The 26129-nt window shown below is 36.2% G+C and overlaps 1 long non-coding RNA gene across 1 annotated transcript; it reads right to left on the reverse strand.

Moving 5' to 3' along the window:
- Positions 1-2670: 2670 nt before the first annotated feature.
- Positions 2671-24558, reverse strand: LOC122179562. Its single transcript, XR_006178742.1, has 3 exons — positions 24540-24558; positions 5444-5490; positions 2671-2704 (listed from the first exon to the last, which is right to left on the reverse strand). It is a non-coding gene; the product is annotated as an uncharacterized LOC122179562 (long non-coding RNA).
- Positions 24559-26129: the final 1571 nt, after the last annotated feature.

Consider the following 26129-nt stretch of genomic DNA (forward strand, 5'->3'; position numbering starts at 1 on the left):
ATCGCATCATATCCTGTATAGGTAATAAGTGGGGAAAGATCCAAACGTGGTCAGCTGTTAAATAACAAAAGGCAGAGTGCTGAATATCAACCCTTAAGCAAGAGGAATTCAGTGGGAGAGCAACATTTGCTCCTTAAGCATCAGTGGGCATATGCCCATTAACTGTACTGTAAGCATAATAGAATCCACAATGCATTTAATAAGCCAGTATGAGTACCAGCAGCGTTGCCTTGGATTCCTCCTACTTCTACTACCTCTTCTGCTTCAATCTTCTAAGTGTTTTGCAACAGGGAGCACTGTCTCCCTCTGCAGGCTAGTGTTCCCACAGCTGTTTAATTTTCATTGTCCTCAATTTCTACTCTCATTGCAAACACTGTGCTATTCACATTTACTCCTCACTTCACACTGTCTCATGCTCCCAAAATTAGGTGATTTCTAGACCACTGGATACACTGCATCATGTCATCTGATCCATGTCATCCTTATTTATTGTGGAAAATTCATAGGTAATGGCACTGTTAGCTTTAGGTGCAATTTATTTTACCTCCCAGGGAAACAATTTCCCCTGAAACAAGGCAAAGCTTGAAAGACTCCATTGAATCCTACATAGTACATAATAGTAGTTGCTTCTCATAAAGGTTTCATTTAATTTAAAAAATTTACTAAGTAATATATTACTTAATTTGTTTGTTCAAGTCCACAAAGCTAGTAGCAGTGTTTCCAGTAAGACAAGAATCATCACAGTTTCCAAATACGGGAAGATTCATTTTGAGACAGTTTACTTTGACCACATCACTTTATTTAAATCTTGTTCATTTGTCACTGACAACATCACCTGCTGAGCTAAAATGTTTTTCAGGCTGAAGCTGAAGGATGGGCAACCAAGATTAATGGGATATGAATCACATATAAGCAAATAATTTTCTTTGACCAGCACTGAATTCTCATTTATGCTATTGTTGGATAGTGCTAGGAAACTGTACTTGAAAAACAGTGCACATTTTCCCTTTATGATATTTCATTTTCAATCAGCTGCCCCCAAAAGTTGCCAGATTCATCACTTACAGACACCATCTGCTGACCTGTCATGCAGGGTGGTCAGAGCTGTCACAGTAGAACATTTTTTTTTCACCTGGACTTGTGCATAAAAGCAACAGAAGGAGAAAAGTGCTTATTTAAAATACAGACCTTATTTATTTTGTTTGGAGGATTCTGTACATGCTTAACTTTCACTAAGGCAGCAAAGTAATAGAAGCAGAGGGAAATTAAAATCAGTGTGTTGCATGGGACAAGATTCTTGTATCAAATGTGAACTTTAACTGTTTTTACTTTTCCACTATTGCAGCTGATTTGCCAGCTCTAATATAGATACACATCTCATCTGTTTCACTGGGATTTTATCGGAACTACTGAATGCAACAGAGCGCGGGCAGATGGTGAAGCTAAGGAATATCACCAGTATAGTTCTTAGTCCTTTTTCATGCCATGCTCTCAAAACTTCTGGCTGTGTTCATGTTAGAAAGAAATCTGGCTTCAAAGCTGAATAAAGCAAAGAATAAGAGAATATGCACTAATACATTTCTAGTGCAACAGCGTTTTAGTCATACCAGCACAGACCCACTTATGATTTATGTTAGATACTCCAGAGTCGTGACCTCTAAATGTCACCCTTTCTGCAAAGCATTCCAGCAGCAAACATCCAGGCTTCCTAATAATCCAAGAAATGGTTTTCTGAGCCCCCATACAGATTTTCTTATATTAATGACTATTTTGCTCTGTTGCCCCAAAAATTCTCCTGTACTGCCCTTATACACTGAGGTTATGTTTGAAATGAAGAAAACATTATTAAGGGTATAAAAAGCACAGCTGCTACTACAGAAACGACAATCTTGATTTAACTATAAATGGATGGTAAACACAAATGTAATTTTAGCAGCAGTCATCTACCATGGTATTATAGTTATGTATGCAAATATTGAGTGGATGAATGCTTTTGTTCCATAAAAGTTATTCCTTCTCTATCTAAAAAAATTACAAAATTCTTGTTTCCAGCAAGTGCTAAGCTGACTTCAGGCAAGGATATCTTTCATGCTTTGGGATGTATTTTCCATTCTTGTCTTTGGGATCTATCATATAAATAGACTTGGTAATTTCAGATTTATTTAGTAATAAGGTAAGAAGAGCATTAGAGACCATGAATTTCAGCTGCTTTATTCTGTGACTCAGCAGAAACTTCTTTTTCCATAACAGCCAACAGTGGGGGGAAAAAAGTCTACAGAGGTGAATCACCTTTGTATCATTATTATGATTAGTCAACAAAAAAATATTCTCCATAACACAGGACCTATATGAATGGGAATAGGACTCACAATGGGTTTGAAAGTTGAAATATTTTTCATGTTTTTCTACTCATCTGTTACGCAAATAATTCTAATTCTCTAGAAAATTACGACTAGAATTTTCTTTTTTTTTACCCAAAGACCACTAGGTAAGATAATTCCTCTGCCTTTGGAGTATTCTTTGTTCATCAGTGGACAACAGCAAAGGACTCCTTTGCTTTGGAGATCTTATTAATCTGGAGTTCTAAATAAAGAACATATGGAAATACTGTGGATCCATGTTTTTTTTGTTTGTTTGTCTTACCTCTGTTCACTATCAAGGAGATCTCCTTATGATCCAGAAGGTCAATCCACAGGAAGCATGGCTACTTACATAAAACAAAGACTCAGTAGTCTAGAACATACAGTACTGTCATTCCAATGTAGCACTTATAAATAATCCCTATCAGTTGAGGTTGACCTTACAAGCATTTCTGTCTCGGTTTTGATTTTCTCAGAAAGAAGAAAATGATAGGGGAAACAGTTTTACATCATGAATTCTTCCTTGAAAGGTTTATAATTTATCATTTTAGCATTTCTGTACAGATCTAAGCATGTTGTCATGATCAGATTAATTTTTTTCTGAGTATCTCTCCTCAATTAAATTATTTACCCGCTTGACACTGCCCTGAACATCAGCTACAGCGAGAAGACTAAGCCATTTCTGTAATAAGCAGTAGAAAAAAAATAAGTTGAATTTTCACTGAATAGGCAAAGAAAACATTAGAAACTTCAGATGAAGTTTTCTATGGTCTTCTGCTGCAGTTTAACCAGGTTAGCATTATGCACCTTCATTTTTAAACAGCAGCTACTCAAGAAGCTATGAAAACACCTTTTTTTTTTTTTTTTTTTTTTTTTACACCTTACTAGGGCAGGGCGAGAAGTAGGACATTAGAACACCTGCTCCTCTATGTCAACCACACAGGGGAATAAAGAAAGGACAGGACATCCCTACATACTTTTGCTCTTACTATCCTCCCTTTCATCAATAAACCTCTCTCACCACATCATGCCCTTTTGTCACCACATTGGCATCGAAGTTTCTTGAGTATCTAAAATGACAATCTCATGTCAATCCTGTAGTACACTCTGAACTGCTGAGGGTTGCAGCATGGATTCTTCCCAAAATCATGAATCAATCCCCCCATAGCAGTTAGACTCATTTTTAACAGAATTTTTCATCCGACTCAGTTCAGTATTTGCTTTCACTTTTTTTTTTTTCTTAAAAAAAAAAAAATAGATGAGCAGGATAACTGTTGCTGTTTCATCACTAACAGATGGCAATCAAAACTGTCTTAAAAAAAAAAATCAAACAAATGCTTCAGCATGATTCATTGAGTAAAATTGAGAACACTACCCTCCTGCTGCTTAGGCACATCATCTTTTCAATAATTACCTGCAGATTTCTTTTCAACTTCAATAATGCTAATTGTGTGAGTAGAATTTACAGCTAATGTATATTTGTATTAAGATCTCAAGAGAAAAAACAGCACATTTTTTACTTACAGTTGTTCATTTTGTTTACCAGAAAGGACTAGGTTTTGCAGTAGTCACTATTCTGCATTTTTTTAAAGAATTGTTTTTGAAGACATCTTTATTTAACACATTTTGTTGCCTCTACAGTTTGTTGTGATATTATTTTCCTACTAGATTGCATCAGTTACTTATTTAAACACATATCTGTTACCAAGATTATATAATTGTCTTCCTAGATACCAGGTGGGATATAACTTATGTTTCTTTACTTGATTAATGCAATTACAGCTCATAATCTTCTTCCATGTGAGAATTTTCAGGATTAACAAAATGCCGTATGAGATGTTTTCTTTGGCAGTTGGCCTCTGTAAGTGTGCATATAACCTGGAAAGCTCTCCTATTCAGATGTTTCTTTGCTTAATATCCAACTGATTATTCTTAAACATAAGTCCATGTATCTTCATAATTGAAAATGCAAAACCTTTTCAGGAAGGGTGGCATATACACAAAAAAAAAAACAACCTTAGCCATCACATATTTTCATATTTCTTATTAGAATTGAGTATCTGATCTCATTGCCACCATAAAAGTCTGGAGAGATTTGGACATATCAAGTCTCTGGGTTTGAGTGGTGGTGGGATTGCAGCTGCTGGGATTAAGACATCTCTTTTTAGCCAATTTAAAATAATAATATATATATCCCCATGATATGATATCGATCAAAGCCCTTCTTACCATAGATGCAGCTGCAAGAAAAGCAGATAGGAAATTTGCTTGATAATAATGTTTTGTGATCCAGATCTAAAGTTATGCAGTAAGTTTAGCTGTCTTTGTGAATATTACATATCACCTGGCATACCACTGTACCATACATGAATGGAAGTTCCTGCCACTGTGTATTAGGTTTTCCAAACACTGCCATTGTAAGAGATTCATTGGTGCACAACCTGCCTATGATGTGTTCAGTGCCAGCCAAAATAACCCTGTTGCATAGTTAGTTTGATGAGTAACTGAATTTAGAAACTGGCAAATATTAGGGTTAAGCACATAACAGTTTCCAAATGTATTCTTAATTACTGTTTGTATGGGAACTGCTGAGTCACGGCCTGAACCTCTGATTGATCACCTGAGGTGAGCCATGAGTCAGCCAGAGGAGCACAGGTGAGGGCAATTCACCTGTGCTACCGGAAGGGGTGGAGCCAGGCTCCACCCCTCCTGGACCTATTTAAGAGCTGGCTACCAGAGGGGAAGGATCTCTTCTGGAGATCCTCCTCTTTGATATCTTCTAGTGAGCTCAACCCAAGGGTAAGCTCTTCTACTTATTCTCTTTTGTGATCCTTGTTTGCCTTACTCTTTTGATTATATTGCAATTATAACATCTTGGTTATACAGCTTTGCCTTACTCTTTTGATTATATTGCAATTATAACATCTTGGTTATACACTGTTATACACAGTAATGTGGCATTTAGGTATCACTGGATTCTTTTAAGGGTCACCAAGCAAAGAGAAACAAATATAGAAGAGCACAAGCTTAGGACTTGAGAGCCGCTATGAGGTAATTAGCAGTAAAGTAGTAAAGATACTCACTCCTCCTCCAGTCGTGTGCAAAAAAATCCATTTGATTCATAAGTTGCCTAAAAGGTGCAAGTAATAAAAAAAAATTTAAATTTGGTTGAGAGAGAGTGTTCAGCATAACCTTAACGTGAGAAGAAGGAATAATCACTTAAGAGATATGACCCTGATTTACAGTGAGATTATCACAGTCAAAGAGAACCACAACTGAGAGTATTTGGGTTCCCACAGCTGTTATCAACACTAATCTTCACTTCTATAAATCAGTGTAAGATAACTACTTACTTGCAAATAAAGGAAATTACTATGTGGCAAATATACCTGAATAATAAACTTGGTGTCACTGACATCTGCATTTCCCCACTGAGTAGGAAAAGCTTTTGTGGAACATTATTTGTTTATTTCTTCAAAGCTTTTTGTGAGTTGATATTCAAGGAAAGGTTTAACAGTGAAATAGACTTCAGTTACGTACATGGTACATGTATGACATCAAATCTTATTTCCATTTTCTCCTTTTCTTTGGTGTTGGAGAGACCACCATGATGTGTCTTCCTAACACACACACACACACACACACACACACACACACAAAAAAAAAAAAAAAAACAAACAAACAAACAAAAAAAAAAAACCACTGCACTTTCAACTCTCTTCCACATCCACCAGCTACATCTCTGAAATAAAAAGTATAATGTAATCCTCTGATTATCTTAATTAAAACTCAGTTGGTTTTGACTGGATATCCTGTAAAACAAGATGAAGTCTGACACTAAATCAAACTAAATGTGTTATTCCTTGTATGCCCATCAGACAGTAAATACAGTTTTATGCATTGCCTTAAATCTCCCATCATAATACTGATGAACTTTGCAACAGATACAGCATTATGGGAGCAGTATCAACAAACTGATACAGCAAGCTGTAAAACTGTAACTGCCAGTCATTAAATTTCATGTTTCAACACTAGAAATGAAGAATTCTGTGAATTAACTCTTCCAGATACTGTGAATTCTAATGAAAGGTGGGGAAAAAAAACCACAAAGCTTTAACTCTTGTATCTTCAGTTTGTATTATTTTTTATTCACTTACCAGTTTTAAAGAATGTTTGAAACTGTTAACTTCAGACACAGAATATCTGATGAGTGGATACTAGGATCAAAGTTAATATTCCACAGTGGATATAAACACCCCTAACACTAATGACTACAAATTTTTTTCCTGTTTGATATGTTCAGTGCATGATTCCAAAACACCACCTTTCTGCCCTGAATTTAGTGATATATTGAACATTACCTGATTATCCCCATAAACTCATCAACATTTTTACGACACTGAGTTCTGCTGCTGCAGTCCTCATCTGGAATCTGGGATGCCTAAAAATCCCTCTTTAAGATTAGTTAACTTTAACAGTGAACATTTCTCACATGTCTAGGCCGAGTAGTAAGAGGGTATACATAATATTGAGCCTCTCATTCATAGCTGGCATTCAACTGAAATTAGAAGCAAATAAAATCTGAAAAAAAAAGTCACGGAAACAGGACATTTTTGCACAAAGTTTATTGTAAACTCACAATTTGCGAGTGAGAAGTAGATTCAGTTATCTCCGTATTTCTTGAAACTTCGGACACAATTTTCATATTTGGTTAGCTGGCTTAAAGCTGAATTTTATCCCTTGCTCTCAACACTCAGATGTACTCAAATGCTGAGACCTTACTTCTGAATAAAAAAACCAAAAACTATCTATTCTGATCAGCCTCTAAGGCTAAGCTCCATGATCCAGTTTGCATGCCAAACCTCACAGAATTAGACAGATGCATCCTAATTAGGAAGTCAATAGAGCATGCTTCTCCAAAACTTATCTGCATTCATTAGCAAAACCAAAATAATGCATAAAGGAATGGAATTACCATTAAACAGTCTGGGTGTTCATGTCCATTACCTTAGTATTCACCTGACTCTGTCCTGTTTGCCAGTAAAGATACAGCAAGATACACGGCTCCTTTGGAAAACCAGTTGCAGGTACAAGTGTTTTACATGATGTTCTACTTTTTTTCTGGAAGAGAAGGTGACTGGCACTTCCATCTATGTTATTTTCCTCCCAAGATAAATATATTTTATTCCTGTCAATTAGCTAAATTTTGGACTGTTATGACTGTAGTTACTTAGAAAATTACTGATATGTATGTGAGTAATTTATATCTATAAACAGCTTTCACCTCACTGTACATTTCACTTTCAGAATATCAAGCTATCTATTGTCAAGAAACTGATTTTTAAAAAGAGAAATAGTAGAAAATAGCAATAATGCTTTTTTGGTGTTAAAAAGCAAACATGAAGTTATGGACTTTGTTAGACATAACCAACTTCAGTAATAACTGAGAAAGAACTGAGTATTAGACATCTTCATAATATTATAAAGTCTGTACTTTGCAAAAGAATGACATGGATACATTATACGAATCTGAAAAGAAAACCTTTGGGAGATGATCTAATGGTAGCAATTATACAATATGCAGCAGGATAAAAGTTCAACAGCATAAATATTGATGGCAATTAGCTAAAAATTAAATGCACAGTTAAGAAGGAAAGTGCCGTAGGAGAATTGAATGCTTCAGCAGAAATCTTGTTTGGAATATTCAGCAAGAGATCACTTTTAGAAGTTGTGCTGAAATATAAACTCACCATTACTAAAGGCCTTTGATTAGGTGGAATAGATCAGATTTGTCTCTGAAACTTAAAAGCCTTACATAAGCATACAACATGAAAAGAGATGTAGAATTAGAAGGCAGCAAAGAAGTCAGTTTGTTGCTAAAAGAATGATACAGTCAGTCACACCAAATATCTATATCCCCAATTCGCAATTACTGAGCTTCATTTCAATAGTATGTGCAAGTGTCCTGATTAGATACTTGTATGTCTGTTAATATGAGGATCAATAAGAAATTTGTCAGCTAATAACATTGCTTCATATTTATGTCTGTATACTGATACCACAGTTCCCCACTCAGTCCAGGAAGACTGAAACTGACATTACTGTTGAGCTAGTCCTTGCTAAATCGACTTATCCCTATGCCACTGCCTCTTCCAGGCACAACTTGCTGTAACTACTGTATTAATTCTGCTCCAAGTTAAGTCTCTGATTCCAATCAGATTTTGTGTAAGCAGAGAGGAAAGGCAATGTTGAGATGATAAAGTGTATATGTGACAAGCATTGGTGTTACGTTTCTGTAGCAATGAACTGATTGTGGAATAACTCTCTCATTAAAGAGAGAACTAAGGTAATATGTATTATCTCCTCACTGAAACATCCTTGTCTCTAACTGTGTCATCTCTGTTCATTGCAGGGGAGTTGGACTCGATGGCCTTCAAAGGTCCCTTGCAGCTCTAAGTATTCTATGAATCTATTTATAAATTTAGTATATGTCACTTGTTCTAGCAAGGCAACCACAGCTTTACCAAGGAAGAGAAGCAATGCTTATTTTATCAGGGGAGTGACAAGACTTGGTCCTAAATGACAAAGACACTTCAGGGGAGAAGATGACAAAATGATTGCAGCATATAAAGGATTTCTTGGTGAATCATCCAGCCTTATCTCTGACTTCTGATGGAGAAAATTTTAAGCAACATAGGAAGAGGAAACATGTTTGGAAACATGGATTCATTTGTATTCCCACTAGAACCATGGAAGACAGGCAGATACTAATCCACATGTGAAAAGGACAGTTGAAAAGGAGTGGGTCATGCTACAGAAGACGCTTCACAATTCATATATACAGAAGTAAAAAAAAAAATTTTGAGGAAGAAACAATTGTCCATGAACAGCTCAAGCTGATGTTTCCTCTGTATGCTGACGCTATGATAGAAGAACTACGTCTAACTAAAAAATAAGAAATTATGTTTCCTTACTAGGAAGTTAAATATTGCTGTGATAGCTGTTTCTGGCTAATACCCAAGCCAAATGCCTTTGTCAATGTGTCATCACACAATCTCTGATTTAGACCTCTTGAAAGACCTGGAACACAGAAAACTAACCTGTTCTTCTGGGAAGTTATTTTCTCTAATGAATGTAATACAAAGCAAATGTAAGCACAGAAAGAATTCTCAACAAATGACCTTCTACAGCTGGATAAAGACCTTTCATTTTCAAACTCAGCACAAATAAGTTTCGTATGTCTCTTATTTTATTCCTTTACCCACATCTTTTATCAGCACTTATCTACTTTTATGCTGAAAATAAGGACTTTTCTATGCATTCAGGTTAACCTAATTGAAAAGTGAAGCAAATTCTTTTCAATAGTTGTACGAGGAACTGATCCCCATGACCTTGCTGAAGATGAGCAACAGCTTGAAACCAGATACTGCTTATCATAAGTTTCAGAGTAAAGCCAGATAATATGCTGAGTAATCTAGTCATGAATGCTTATATTTATTCAGATTATTCAAATTTATCTCAATGTTACTTGCAATGTTAAAATAAACACATTACTTCAAGGTATGTTGAAAGAAATTACGCTATCTCACCACTTTTCTTCTCAGGTTTACCAAGCCTTACCTAGCTCAACTCTTCTTGGTTCACATGATGATGCTAGCTTGTAATCACCTAACCTTTCTCACTGAGCAAGCATTTTATTCTTTAGATACTGCTCAAACTCCATCAGCCTTCATTATCAGCCATATCAATTTACTGTCCAAGTTTAATTCTCCCCACTGCTTTGCAAAGTACAGAGACACTCAGGACTGCATGAAGTGGGTGCTAGGTGACTGTGAAACACTTTTGGTCAGCAGAAGTATTTGACAGTTATTTAACACTTACTTTGCACTGAGATAAATAACAGAGAACTTAAGGCAGTAGAAAAAAAAAGTCTAAGTTGCTTTAATTGCTCTTTGTCAACTTCTTCTATAAACAAAGAAAGTTTTTTGCTGGAAAAACATTCTTTGTTGATGTTGGTGCTTTAAAAAAAAAATCAAAGCTATGAGAAGAAGTGATGCACTACCAGAGAAAACTTCTCATTGGATTATGTAAGTATCAAAATTATCTCTTCTCAAACATATGAGAGAAATAGAAGATAGTTGTGCAAATAAAGAGAAAATGCATTTTTCCATGGCAGCTAGAATAATTCTCCTTTACTTAGCAATTCACAATGGAAGCCACAAAGATAAAGTAGAATACACAAACGTACATTTATACATATATATTTTGAATACATGTGTTTGTGCATAAATATATATATTTAAAGACTAACGTGCTTAAAGCCCAGCAGGGAGATGCATATTTCAGAAAAAAACGAGTGAGACTTAGACTCCTGAAAACTGAATTTTCTACACAGAACACTGGCTAAGAGTGGTAATCTAAAATACAAAGAAAACAAAAACCCTACTTTTCTTAATGAGAAAATATGTAACAGAATATTAACTATTCAATTATAAATGATAAGCTTCAATAAACTCTGACTTGCACCGTTCATATTCAGGAGGAAAACTTACCTTTAGCTAATAGTTTTAGAAACAGCTACTATTTTTGCTTAGGCCCTTGACAGATTCTTAAGGTTCTCAAATATTTCCAACAAAGTAAATGGGGCAAATTCACATGTAAAAAAAAAAAAACAAAAAAACTAAGCACATACATGTCTGAAAGACTGAAGTTTGAGAAGATAAATTACTTGATTTGTGAGTGCTCTCAGGCAGCTAGACATCTTAACAGGCAACATTATGGATAAATCCGCTACAGATAAAAATAATACCCACAGCTTTCAAGAGCTGTGTTAGAAATGTGAGCCACTAAATAAATTACCATCAACTGATTTACATAAATGGAAACAGAAAATATAATTCTTCAGACTTTCTGAAGGATTCTAGAACAAACAATGATTTACTTGCAATCTAAAATGGGATTTTACTGGATTCAGAAAGCTACTTTAAGCTTTACAAGATCAATAGCAAATAACTGTAGAATAACAGTGATATTCAAATACTAGTTCAAGTTTTGTTGATATCTCTGTTAATAAATGTGGTAAAATAATTTTATTATGTGATGAAAGAAAAATATAAAAAGAAAATATTTTGTTAACTTAAAGAGAAAAGTATCTGAAGTAACTGACAACAGAAAAAAATGGGCCAATTAGTCAACTTCGTTCTAGATTCTCACTGAGACTGGCTAAATACTATAGTTAAAATAAAAGTTCCTCCAAAACAATATTAAACAAGCTAGGACACTGGAAAATCTCCTTCAATAAAAATCTAAGTTCCCCTCCTGCCTGTAAGCTCTTCTCCCTTGAAGTGCTGGAGGGCCACGAGGTCTCCTTGGAGCTTTCTCCAAGCTAAACAAGACCAGGTTCCAGTTTCCAGATAGGATCTGGATGTAGGAGAAATTTTATAGCTTCTCCAATGTTCTTATGCCTTTTCCCTAACAGTCTTAACACTATAATCAACAAAATACTAGAATTAACCAAGGGACTTGAGCCTTGCCTGTGTTTCAGACAAAAAAATGGCAGATGCAGATATGTTGAGAAGATATTACCAGACCTATGAGCAGAAATGGTTGTGTTTTTAAAAATGAAGCAGAATGGAATATATAAATAACAAGATTAATTGATAAACCAAAGCTATCATTCCAGCCAGGAAGAAACTGGAATCCCAACTTTGTAAAAGGAGGAGGAAAATAAAATTATGTCAGATGAAAAATAAATTAAGATATTTCAAAGGCAATCTGAAGTGCAAATGCAGAGATCTTGCAGAGGGGAATCAGGAAAAGAGTCTCACAAATGCAATAGAAAAAAGCTAGTTAGGAAAAAAAAAAACTACTTCGTTCTGATCATCTTTTCAGCTGATTCAAATAATCATAGAAGAAACTTGGCTACAAATTGCTAGAAATTTGCTAGAAATGGCTAGAAATTTGCAGTGAATTACAGATTCTTGTTTTCACTCCTTGTCATGTGTTTACTTTCTATAGCTTAGCTGGTGGACGTATTTTTGGCACAGATTACCATGTTTTGCTGAATGAATGTAATCCACTCTGTGATAAAGATTCAGTCTCCCAAACAACTGGGTTATTTGAAGAAATGTGTGACCTTCTAGGTCCCAGAGGTTATTACAGAGCTCACAACCTTAGTTCCTAATACCTCAATAAAATGCTGAGTAGCTACAGATGAATTAGTGTTAGCAGACCACTAAGCGAACCACCGAGGGATTTCTGACTATGTGCTTAGAAAGCTGCAGAGGAGCCAAAAGATCTGACTTTGACAAACAGATACACTACAATCAGTTCTACTTAAATTAGCAAGTAACATGGCACATTTGGCAGACCTATCAATACTGAAAACTGACAATGGCTTTACGTATGTTTTCGGTGCAGTTTACAGATGAGACTAGCTTTGCTGTGCTCCTGATGACAGAAACAGTATTAGAAACCTAAATGCCAAGAACACATTTCCTAGTTTAGTTTCATCTGAAAGGCATTTATTTTTTGCTCTTTGTCCTTGTTTTCTGAAGCAAGCCTAAAAGCAGAAAATGTGAATTATCAGGAGATTTATTTCAGAAACACTCTTTTGATGAGGAATAAAATACTGATGCAGACTCACTCACTGGTGCTTGACTTGAAGAGAAGCATCTGGTCAGGTTCCTATTGCAGGCAGCACTAGAAAAAATTTTTCCCACATTTAGAACACGGAGGGAAAGGTCTGAGCATGCAGAGGTATCCCAGCTTTTTTTTCTTGACCATTTTTAATTAAAGCAGCCATTTTAAACTAAGTTGTCAGGGAGTAAGAAGGCCAGTCTGTCCTCCTCAGTACTGCAGAAAAGGTAAATGAGTGCTTTCCATCATTCTCTACTACACTCGGCAGACATACACCTGCCCTAGAGTACTCTTTCAAGTAATGAAGATGAGGTACTGTCAAAGTTCAAGATGACATAAGTGAGGGATGCCAGAAGAAAGTGAACATTTAAATCACAGTAACTTACCATAACTGGATAGTAGAAACAAAACAAAAGCTGTACTGCTAAAAATTAAGAAAAAAGCAATCATATTGGACAATTAGAAAGTCAGACATTTTTTACTATTCAGCAGTTTTGAACTGCTAAACATCGATGCCCACTTTATCATAGTTAAATTAATTGAAAAAAAAATTATAAAAGTTGTTCCACAGAAAAACATGAAAAATAACATTGTCCTCATGGATTCTGTGCAAGGCAATCATTCTGCTTCAGTTAACTGAAGTTCTTTAGAACATATTAAATGGCAAATAAATTTGTGGGTAGAATTTTCATGTATCAGATTGTTTTTGCCTTTAAAAAAACCTCCTTGTTTTCTTGCTCAGGCTATTAACCTCATGGACAGTAAGTCTAATTCTACAATGGATTAGAAGTCAGTGGAAGGGGCTGGGAAAAAAAAAAAAGTGAAAGTAACTACTATGTGAGTGGAAGTTAAATCTTTGCATTTTCTTTAATATGTTGCTGAACACCTCTGGGCAGTGGTTCAAGTTTCATCCTAAGTACTGTGTGAGACAGAAAAATGAAAGTATGCTGTTAAAATATATGCATATTAACCACCACACAAACAGTTTTAATGTGGAAAGAGTAGAAAACGCAAATCATGTGGGCAATTTCTTTCTGGCGTTTCTTAATTTCTAGTACTGGGCATTAACGTTGTGCATATGTAATTTTATAAGCCCATCTTTACTACTCAAGTAGTTGCCATAAATTGCAGTTGAGACAAACAACTGCAGGGTTCTGAAAAGGTGTACAAACAACAGGAACTGCAATCACCTTGCCAAGGATTAAAACACATGCTTGGATTGTCATTCCTCATGCTTCACAAAACCATCCAAGCAGTGACTGCCCGGGGGTAGGAAGAGATATCCCTTTCATTACTGGGATCTCAGTTCAGCTCTGAACTCTTTCATATGGTACTGTTTAATACCACCATAAGAATAACATGTTGGATAGACCATTAGTCTGATTCAGTGTGTCAGCCTCTGTGTTCTCTGCCTCTGTGTCATGTATCCAAGGCAGAAACTCTGCTTTATTAGCTAAAGAAATTCTAAGCCCTAATAGCTGGGTCTCAAAAGGAAACCAGCCATGAAAGAGCATGTTGGCACTTGATTAGAAACACATGCGATTTCCCTTCCAGGTCTCTAACCAGATAATTCAGCAGCTAGGTATAGTTTCATGAAATAAGAAACATACACTGTGTGTTAGAAAACTACACATGAATGAGATGTCACAATATAAAACCAAACAATTACGCTTATTGAATCAACCGTATGGGAACAGATCAATAAATATTTGCTAAAGTCAACCTTCAGAGAAGTAATGCTAGTTATTATTTAAAAAGTTCTCACAAATATCTATATTTTACTGTGTATTTTTGACATAATGAGGGCTTCATCTTGCACATAGTAACCCTGCAAAAGTGAAATCATTGTCAGCTACACTTCAAAATATAAATATTTTAATATTACTATTGACATTTCACAGAATCACAGAATCACAGAATTGTAGGGGTTGGAAGGGACCTCCTGAGATCATCGAGTCCAACCCCCCTGCCAAAGCAGGTTCCCTACACCAGGTAGCACAGGTAGGCATCCAGGCAGGTCTTGAACATCTCCAGAGAAGGAGACTCCACCACCTCCCTGGGCAGCCTGTTCCAGTGCTCCGTCACCCTCACTGTAAAGAAGTTCTTGCGCATGTTTGTGCGGAACTTCCTATGCTCCAGTTTCTGGCCATTTCCCTTTGTCCTATCTCCACTCACCACTGAAAAGAGTCCGGCCTCGCCATTCTGCCCCCCACACCTTAGATATTTATAGACCTGGATCAGGTCCCCTCTCAGTCTCCTTTTCTCAAGGCTGAACAGACCCAGTTCACTCAGCCTTTCCTCATAGGGGAGATGCTCCAGGCCCTTCACCATCTTTGTGGCCCTCCGCTGGACTCTTTCCAAGAGATCCCTGTCTTTTTTGTACTGGGGAGCCCAGAACTGGACACAGTACTCCAGATGAGGTCTTACCAGGGCAGAGTAGAGGGGGAGGATCACCTCCTTTGACCTGCTGGCCACGCTCTTTTTAATGCACCCCAGTAAGCCATTGGCCTTTTTGGCCACAAGGGCACACTGCTGGCTCATGGCCAACCTGTCATCCCCCAGGACACCCAGGTCCCTTTCCGCAGAGCTCCCCTCCAGCAGGTCATCCCCCAACCTGTACTGGTGCATGGAATTATTCCTCCCCAAATGCAAGACTCTACACTTGCTTTTGTTAAACCTCATCCGGTTTTTTTCTGCCCAGCTCTCCAGCCTATCCAGGTCTTGCTGAATGGCAACACAGCCTTCAGGCGTGTCAGCCAATCCTCCCAACTTCGTATCATCGGTAAACTTGCTGAGGGTGGCCATTATCCCCTCATCAAGGTCATTGATGAAGATGTTGAACAAGACCGGACCCAGCACAGACCCCTGAGGAACACCGCTAGTTACAGGCCTCCAACCGGACTCTGCACCACCAACAACGACCCTCTGTGCTCTGCCAGTCAGCCAGTTCTCAACCCACCTCACTGTCCACTCATCTATCCCACACTTCCTCAGCTTTGTTATAAGGACGTCATGGGGGACAGTATCAAATGCCTTGCTGAAATCAAGGTAGACTACATCCACTGCTCTCCCCCTATCCACCCAGCCAGAGACAACATCATAGAAGGCTACCAGGTTGGTCAAGCACGACCTCCCCCTTGTGAACCCGTGCTGACTACTTCTGATAACCTCCTCTTCTTCCAGTTGTCTGGAGATGACATCCAGTACAAGCTGTTCCATCATTTGATGCTCCATAGTGAGAGAGCCAAATACAGTCTTGATAATTAGTGTTCAAAATAATGTTACTGTTTATTGGTCATGTTCAAGTTTTCAGAAACAGTGGCCAAAATGGTGAACTGTCTCCAGCACACCAACGTTTTAGCATTTTTAAACATTCAGCCCTATAATCTTTAAGATACAATAGCCTGGTTTCAAAGACACTGTAGCCAGATATTTCCACTTGCTTGCTATTTCACTATTCTGAATGGGCGCAGAAGGGAAGATGGATCATCCTCAACAGCACCTAACAGTGAGGACTGTTTTTCCAGACCTCTTAGGTATGCAAATCTGTTTTGGAATTCTCTCTGGAAACTGACAGCTGAAAGATAGCTACCTTTCAGGTACAAAATTCTTCCTTTTAGTAAGTTTGAGATTCTTCTTCTGTTATTTCTCAGGATAAGATATCATTAGAGTTGATTCTTTTTCTCTGAAACCTGGTAACTAATAGGTCTTCCATGTAGGCAGTCCCTTATAACTGTACATTCAACAACTGAACAAGACTCAGTCACTTGTATTTTCTGAAAAGGCAGATGGTAATGACAAACACTCTTGTTACATGAGATTTTATCTGTTTGTGTAAGACCAAATTTTGTTGACTTTTGAAGCTTAAATCCCAAGGAACTTTAATAATTTCTCAAGGTGCGTTAAAAAATCTTTGTTACATAACATAGCATTTTTAACTTATGGGTTTTTTTTCCTACCAAAATATATTGCAAAGATCAATTACTTTGCACTTTATGTATGTACTGCCAGATTGAGATATTACAGAAGTTTTGAAACTGTACCTTGCTGTTTAAGGGAGACATCAGCAAGTGTAACACCAAGTCTTATTTCTGTGACAGTGTGAAGTTACCTCTCCACAGGAAACAAGACCATAAAACCTCAACCTTTTAATGTAAGAGGGGAATTTCCGCTCTTTAGAAAGTCACTTTAAAATTAGTGTTTAATATACTACTGAACACAAATGCTCTAAGAAAAAAAAAAAAATCAAGACCTCTAAAATGCATTTTTTCTTGAGCATGTAAAATCAATATAAAAAAATTCTCTTTTCCTTTGTGAAATGAGTAGCATGGCATTCAGTTATGATACAGGTACCCTCATACAATGGTAGTTGTATAAAATATTTTAAGAGAATTTGATCATAATTTTGATTTTCAATTTGTCATAGGCCTCTTAACCTTTATAACACATTGTGCATGAGGATTAAGACCATTAATCTAATACTACAGTTAATCATAATTAACCAAATAGGGAATATTAGTTAATGAAAACTCATTTCAATGCTCTTAATAGATTTAATTAATGCAATATTTATGTCAGCTTGAAAAACAGACATTTTGCAATGGAGACCTAATTCTTAATGACTTGCCAAGAAACACTATTTTAATCAAAGTTGCCAAAATACAATCATGTGACCTTTCAGTGTGTCATGAATTTACCTTGCAGCAAATAATAACAGAATAACGTAAGAGAATATGAAAATCTTTAAACTTCTTCCCTTTAGTTTTGCTGAATATAATTTTTAATCATCCCTGGCTGGCACTTCACTAATAGTCCATCTTTCTTTCAAATTCCAACTTTTATTACTATCATACCAAGTAACTTAAATGTTATTCAGCCACCAGCATCCTTCCCTTGCATATTTTCTTACTGAGAGAATGCCAATAAATCAAACAAGCTGAAAATTTCCAACAGCAGAAAGATCACAATGAGGAAAGGATACCTATATCACTGTTGTCTCTTAACAGCCCTGTGCTCAGGGAATTCATGTTTGCATTTATGCAATAAGCACTTAAGAGGCATTAGCACACGTTGAATTCTAAGTGATTACTGAATGTTTGTGTTGAAATTATCACAGAAAAGCATAAGGATTTAAAGAATACTTTTGTTTACCAGTTTCAAAGGCCTTATGCTGATATAATCAGGCTTTCTGCTTAAATCTATTGTGGTCTTTGTACTACACTATGCAGAGGGTGAGCTTTACTACTGTTCTCATAACTCAGGGCCTAAAGCATTGTACAAAATCTGCTTTGGATTTACAGAAATACCCTTACTTGTGAACAGATGCAGCTCTAACAGCAGCAAAAGTGAAGGGAGCCCATTCTCAGAAGAACTTTATAAACCTCAGTAAAATCTTTCAAAGTCTTACTCCTGCATCTGTGCTACTTGTTGCAGTGTCCAGGCCAAGCTTGGCACCACATCACTTTAGAACTGGAAGTATATTGCATTGGTGTACCAGCCGTCAAGTGGGGATTCACAACAGCCAAAAGGATTTAGAGTCCTACATTTAAGCAAAAAGTGATGGAATCTTCAAGAAAAAAGAAGTATATTTCAGAGAAAAAATAAAGTTTTCATTGTTCTGAGTACCAGATTGAAGGCTCTTGTGATATTTGTTTTTCCCCCTGAAGACTAAGAAATTGATAAAAGTCTTTCATCCTTTCATCCTCACCTGCCAAAGAATCACAGATGCTTAGTCTGCCTGTCCCTGCTGAAAGCTGCAAGTGGTCCAAGTACTTGGACCACTCACATACAAGCTGAAAATGACAGCAATCTTCTAGGTGAGCAACCAGGGACCCATAATATTTATTCTTCCCTCCAGAAAAATATTTCCTTTGAAAAAAGATACTTCCTATAAGAAATTTGTTTTAATAGAAAGTTATCAGCTTCTATAAGCTTTTAACACCTGCGCATGAACTGTGTGATAAATTAATCTTCATGCTGGGTAGTATGAGAACATTTAACAAAATATCTCTGAAAATAACTGAGTAGATTAGGAACCAAACTTCCAGCCACTACTTAAACAGTTCTGACACAGATTCTTTGGGAATGTAAACTTCAGAGTTGTCAAATATTTGGTGCTAAGAATAAAAATAAAATGGTGGGAGCACTTAAGTGAGATTTGAAGCTGTAAAGCCTTCTACAAGTAAGGTTAGGTAAAAAAAGTCAGTTTTAAATGACTGACTTTTCCATGTGAGTGGATTGATATGGATTTATACAGTCTTCTGAAAAATTTTATGCTTTGTTTACAATCATTTCTATCCTATGCAAGCCACTGGAGGGAAGATGGTGAGCCCAGAGTTCTTTTCTCCCCGTCACACTTTCGCGTGCATTTTCTTATGCCAGTCCTTGAGCTCATGTGGTCACATCATTATTTACTCAGGGAGCTGATACCTTGTGAGTTGATCTTCAGCTGTTTCAATTTGGTTAGTTTGCAGCTGTGTCAGCTCATTGAGACAGCAAATCCAAATCAAAATGAGGAGCATGGAATTGCCCTGGAATTCCCCCCACTTCATTCAGTGGGATTACAGTGCATCAGAGACAGAAACAAAGTTACTGAAGTTTGGGTTCAAATCTCTCAGCAGTCCTCTTATTCTATTCTGCACCCCTGCAAATTTCATTGTTTTAATATTTAAAAGACTTGCACTCTCCAAAGAAAAATAATGTTCAGCTTGATGTAAATTGCATTTATACATCTTTGTTATCCTTATCTGCTTTATGTTTTTTTTTTATTATTTTTTTTTTTACATTATGCCATTGCAGTTTGCTGCAGAGTAGTTAGGAATAAAGTCTGTAAACCACCTGATCCCTTCAGATGCTTTCTTTTTCCTACACAATGCACATCTAAAATTAAAGGTGATGCATGCAGTTATAAGGCAAACCATGTCTTATAATTAACATTTTGAAGATCCACAGTGCATTTTATACTTTTCATAAGTGTTCCCTGAAGAAGGTTAAACATAGTAGTGTTATGCACCTTATTCATATGAAAAATCAAATTTCAGTGAGTTTCAGCTGAAAGGACACTCTACTACATAATCTATTTATTTGTGGAAAACACAATCTCAAAGAAAACGATCTGCAAGGAAAAAATATTGAGATGCTGGAACAGGCTGCCCAGAGAGGTTGTGGATGCCCCATCTCTGGAGATGCTTAATGCCAGGTTGATGGGCCCTGGTCTAGCAGCTGGCAACCCTGCCGGTGGCAAGATAGTCCAAACATTATGATCCTCAAGGTCCCTTCCAACCTAAGCCATTTTATGACAATAAGCATGCAAAGTAACCCGACATTTCAAGAACATTGAGCCCTTCCATTGAGAAGAGAATCTTGCCAAATGGGAAGCTTTACATTAATTATTATCATCCTGGAAATTCACACAAAAAAAAACACATGATAATGAAGAACACTTTAAAATATCGCCCTAATTATTATTAATTCCTCTGATATTTATGGTAATAATGGTAATTACAGTGAACTCATTTTGCACTAATGTGAGTACTTTGCTTCCGGAACTCAATATTAATTTGTAACACTGTATAGAAGTGTTATTCAAGAAGGATATTATACAATATGTTTTCCTAAGGTTTGCAAACTCTTTCAAAACAAAGGCATGCTATGGAAAAACAAAACAAAACAAACAAAAAAACAAAACAAAAAAAAACCACTTTCATCTGAGATATTGTTTGTTTTTGATTAAACCTGTAGTTTCTGCAGAGATTTAACAGTGATGAAAACTGACAAGGTTGAAGGGAATAAGCTAAGGCTCTTGTCACAGGGAATATATACAGGGAGAGAAGAAAAATCTTGTACTTTTCAAAGACATTTGCTTAAATCATTTTTGCTTTTGTTTTACCCCTAGTGACAACTGCCAGATTAATGCCACAGGAAATTAAAAATTATTAGTTTATCCAGTACATAAGGAGTGCCAGGTTCTGCTAATGTTGACTATAACTGATTGAAACACCAATCTGTAATGAGACTTGGGAAATTCAGTTTGCACGTCTGTTCCAGCGTACCTCTGATACTGCTTCTGTTTAAGGAGTCATCATCCCTATAACGTTTTTACTAATGACAGAGTACTAGAGATGTATTAGTCTACTATATTCACAGCAATTGAATTTTTAGGAAACAAATAATTTAAACCATAGCCTATCAAACTTCAGAACTTTGCTATCCATGTGGATTCTTCCCCTTCCTCTTCAAGCTGTTTGTCACAACTAGGCCTGATCACCTTCCACACAGGTGAAAGGCCAAACCCAAAGCAGTTACACGTTTCCCTTTGCATTTTTCCAAGTCTCTTTCAAAAACCTGGGAAGTATTAAGATCTACTTGCTCATAGCACAACAGCAAAAAAGCATTGTTGTGTACTATTACCCCCAGCAGTGAGGCCAACAAAAAACACTCCAGTATTCTGCCACTCATCCATACTCCAGAACTGAGTGGTGAATTTCTGTTATTCAAAGTATCATCTTATAGCGCAGCTGATGCGAAGTCAGAGGGATGGAAATCATTGGCAAGGAGAAAAAAGTACTAAAGTCAGCCCTACTGCCCAGGAAAAAGAAAAAAAATTCTAAAAAAAATTCTATATTTATATATATATATATAAATTCTATATTTATATTTATATAAATATATTTCTATATATTATATATTATATATATCTATATATATATTTCTATATTTATATTTATATATTTATATATATAATATATATTTATAATATTTATATATATTTATAATATTATAAATATAATAATATTTAATATAATAAATATAATAATATATATATATATAATATTCTATATTTATATTTATATATATATATAAATTCATTGATGGCTCAAACAAAATGGGATTAAAGTAGATCATAGGGTTCTGTGTGCAGGTATTTGTGCTCTACCAAGGAAAAACAACTGGCAAGTGCTCATTCAAATTCATGAGCAATGTCACTATTTTCACAACTTTTCATTTTCACTTTTTGCAAACACTAGACTTTGTGAACTTTATTGTGCTAAAATAAACACGTAAATCAATGTGCAAAATCAAAAGAGCTTTGTTAAGCTCAAACTCTATTATTTTAGACAGAGCACAGCTGGAAATCCTTGGAGCTTTGCTGACTATTTTTCTGGAATAGAGAATGCATAACACCTCCCTTCACCCACCCCCACCTCCCATTCTCTAGTCTGTTGCTATGTGCCTGATTCCTGGATACAAGATTCTCTTCTCTCAGCAGCAGGCAACATAGCCTAAATGCTGCCAGAATCACACAGCCACAAAAAAGTAACCTTAAGCTCCTTTTTCTCCCCCACAAATTTTTCTTTCATACAATACTTAATCAGCTGCAGCTGAGGACACCTATCACATTAATAGGATTGAGCAAAGAAAAAGAGAAGTAAGATGTAGGGAAAAAAAATAGTGCAGGAAGATTCCCTCCTATACAGCATGTTCTCCATGATTCTATGACATTTCCCCATAAAGGAAGCCTTTGGATTGACCAGTAAGAATATACTTCAAAAAAGGGAAAAGCCAGAAGACCTAAAAACATCTTTAACCTGACTTAGACAGCTGCTCAGAGACAATCACATGAAAACACCCTCTCAAAGCAGAAAGCAAGCAAAAGATGGTAAGCTTTTCTCAAAGGAAAGCTCTTTCATGTTGACCATGTCTCCTACATACTTTTGTCAACAGCTCTACTGCAAAACTTCCAGAAGGGAAGGAAACTTTTAACATAAATTTTTAATTGAACACAACTATAGCTTATTTTTTCAACATATCATGTGTCTCATACTGCCACAGATTATTATTTTTTTTTAAATCAGCATTCCTTTCCTACTTTCCCACAATGACTTAAGTAAGGCATTAAGCCTGTATTAACATTCTTTTATAACAGGTTCAGATTCTTTGCAGTAGTTTGATAAGAATTATACTTCAATATTTATTACATTTGTATTTTATTTTTTTGTATATAAATAAAGCAGTTTTTACAGTACCTTGCATTGTAATTTTAAATACCATAACTATAGAAATTTGCTTTGAAAGTATGTTGAAATTAGCATTTGTATTTACCACTTCACTACACTAATAGCAATTAGATGAACAAAATTTTATACCACAAATTCATTTTTGTTATGGCTAAATAATTCCGTCAAGAAGGAATAAAATTGGGCCACTCTTTCAATATGCTGTGAGGTGCATCTGTCTTACAAAAGATAAGGTTCACCAGCTATATGAAAGATGACTTTTTTTATCATAACTTAATTCCGTAAGATATGGCTTTTAAAGTCCAGAAAGTTATTGCTTTTAAGTCTGAAAAATTTCTGCATTAGAAGGCTACATAGGAACATGATTTAAATATTGAAAATCCAAAAAAAAAAAAAAAAAAAGCAATGATTTATTTCATTTATTCAGATAAATATTATCACCATTAAATTAGAAGGGAAATAGGAGGGGTAATCCAGTAAAAAAAAAACAAAGTAGTGAAAATAGATTTAAACTCTCCTTTACTAAATCAGAGTTGAAGGAAAGGAGTGTTCAGAGCTATATTGCACATCATGGACATGATCTGTTTCCATAATGCATTGATTTTCTAAAGCAGAATATTGTTGGTCAATAGGACCATAAGAAAGTGTTTGGTTTTTTTTCTGTTTTTGATTGTTTGCTTTGTCTGCATGGGCAGCAGTTTCAGCACAGAAGTGCAGTATTTCAAGTGTGTATGCTATAACTCATCAATATGCATTATGGAATAACTGTATAACTTTGGAATAACTGTAGGACTAAATATTCACTAAAGCTCTATATCTCATCTCTTAAACCAGTGTCTTAATACAGAGCAATTAGTGAAGTCAGAGGTCAAAAGTGCATCCTTTCTGGTATTATGTTTATTTGAGAAATCAGCATGAAAAGAAAAGGAGAATAGCAAGGATGCAGAGCAGAAACAAAATACTGCACTACTATAGAAAGTGCAGAATTGTACTCAGCTCCTCACAACATGTGTCACTGCATCAGACTAAGTTAGTAATGAGATGAAACTCAGGATGACCTGCTTCACATGCTAGTTGATTCATAAGGGATCTTATCTTTAAATTCTTTATTTTTCAACTTTGCAGCTCCTTGCAGTTTTCTTATTGTAATTTTTTTTTTTGTTTCCAATATTTCTGTTTAAAACATCACTTGACTGCCTGTAGTTGTGTACTGTTTCTTTAAAACATACAAACCCAAATAATCTTCTGATAGGAAACCACTGTAAAGGTTCTTCCTTGACCTACTTTCAACTTTTTTTTTTCCAGCATGAAGTATATGACTTTCTGGGGATATTTTAGGCTTCTCTACATAATAATTAACCTTTAATTACAGTCGGTCAATTGTGTTTCATATTTACAGAATCATAAGAAGTCTTGGATTGAACGGGACTATAGAAAAAAAGCAAAAGGAGATATAGCTGCTTTAAAACAGTCTTCAATTTACCAAGAACAGAGCACAAAATGCAGTAAATAAAAAATTTCTTACCCCTTTCCTAGGATCAGGGTTGACCAAATACACTGAATGAGGTACTTTCCAAGTGGAGAGGTTTCCTTTGTAGCTTAAATCAGAAGAACTTAATTCAGGTTGGGGAGGGCAGGGAAAAGGGAGGGGCAGGCTCCACTCCTTCCAGTTGCACAAGTGAACTGCTTCCATCTGGGTGCCTGGAACTGGCTACACCTCTTTACCAGGTGCTCAATTACTGTTTTAGTCTGTAACAATTTGCACACAGTGACCTTAAAGCCCATCCAGTTCTCATCCCTTGATGTGGACAGAGTTGCTCTCCACCAGATCAGGTTGCCCAGGATCCCACTCAGTCTGGACTTGAATGCCTCCAGAGACAGGACATCCACAGATTCTCTAGGTAGACTCTGCCAGGGGCTCACCATTCTCTTAGGAAAGAATTTCTCCTTGATATTAGACCTAAATATTCCCCTTTTTATTTAGAAGTTCTTCCCCCTTTTCCTATCACTGCCTGCCTATGTCACTTTTCATCTTTTTTATAAGCCTCTAGAAGTACTGAAAAGCCACTGTGAGGTCTCCCTGGAGCTTTCTGTTCTCTTTCTTTTCTCTTGGCTGAACAGCTTCAGTTCCCTTGGTCATTCTTCATAGGAAATAAATATTCTATTTTATAATCCCCTATTTATAAATTATTAAATAAAATGCTAAATACTGTCAGTTAGCTCAACGACCCAACAAGCTCATAGCTCCAGATAGGTCAGAATTCAATATGGGATAAGCATTTGTTTGTTTTGTCAAGACATCAGTAATACTGACTTCTAGCATTGCAAAGCCTGATTTGCTACCAGCACTTATATCACCACGAAATAAATTTAACGTACTGTCAAATTGAAACTGAACTTGTGATCCTAGAAGTGACTTTTCAATACTGGTGTAAACAGTTATATAGGCTCATGGTAAAGGATTTTGGCGTTGAAGTTCAGAACCTCCTAAGCCTCAAATCAGAGCTTTCCAGAGTCAACTTTTAGTTAAGGAGGAGAAAAATAATTGCTTTCCCTGAAAGGCCTTAGCCTAGCCAATACTCATTCAAACCACAGCAGCTCTGTCACCTGATGGAGCACATGCAGTGAATTTTTCCCCTTTACTGCTGATCCAGGCCAAGCTTGGATCTGCAGTGTTTTTGGCTGTGTTGTGAGTTGCAAAAAAATAATAGGTCAGTGGCAAAACAGCACTATGCTCTAGTAAATCTCCTATTTTTCTTCCATTTTCTCTTCCTCATTCCCCACCTCCCCATTCAACTTCTAACTTATGCCAGCAGAGCTTATTTTCTGAGTTTTTAAATTCAGTTTGGTTTGATCATTTTTTTTCAGGCCTTTTCCAGGCACTTGACTGATGACAGTCATGAAGTATTGACTGCAGAATGGTTTAATCTCTAAATGCAACCTCTCCAGAACTGTTGTTTTTGGAAATGATTTTTAGTGCAACAGATGACTAGGGTAGATAAGAGCCCTTTTATGCAAAGGTCTCTTTTATTGCACACATCTTAAATATTTGTTCTCAAATATTACATCTGATGCCAAATCCTCTATGACACGTTGCTGTTCAAGAGAAATGTCG

The sequence above is a fragment of the Lagopus leucura genome, unplaced genomic scaffold (assembly GCF_019238085.1).
Source record: "Lagopus leucura isolate 7727_CA_CO unplaced genomic scaffold, USGS_WTPT01 Super-Scaffold_100004, whole genome shotgun sequence".
NCBI lineage: Eukaryota > Metazoa > Chordata > Aves > Galliformes > Phasianidae > Lagopus > Lagopus leucura.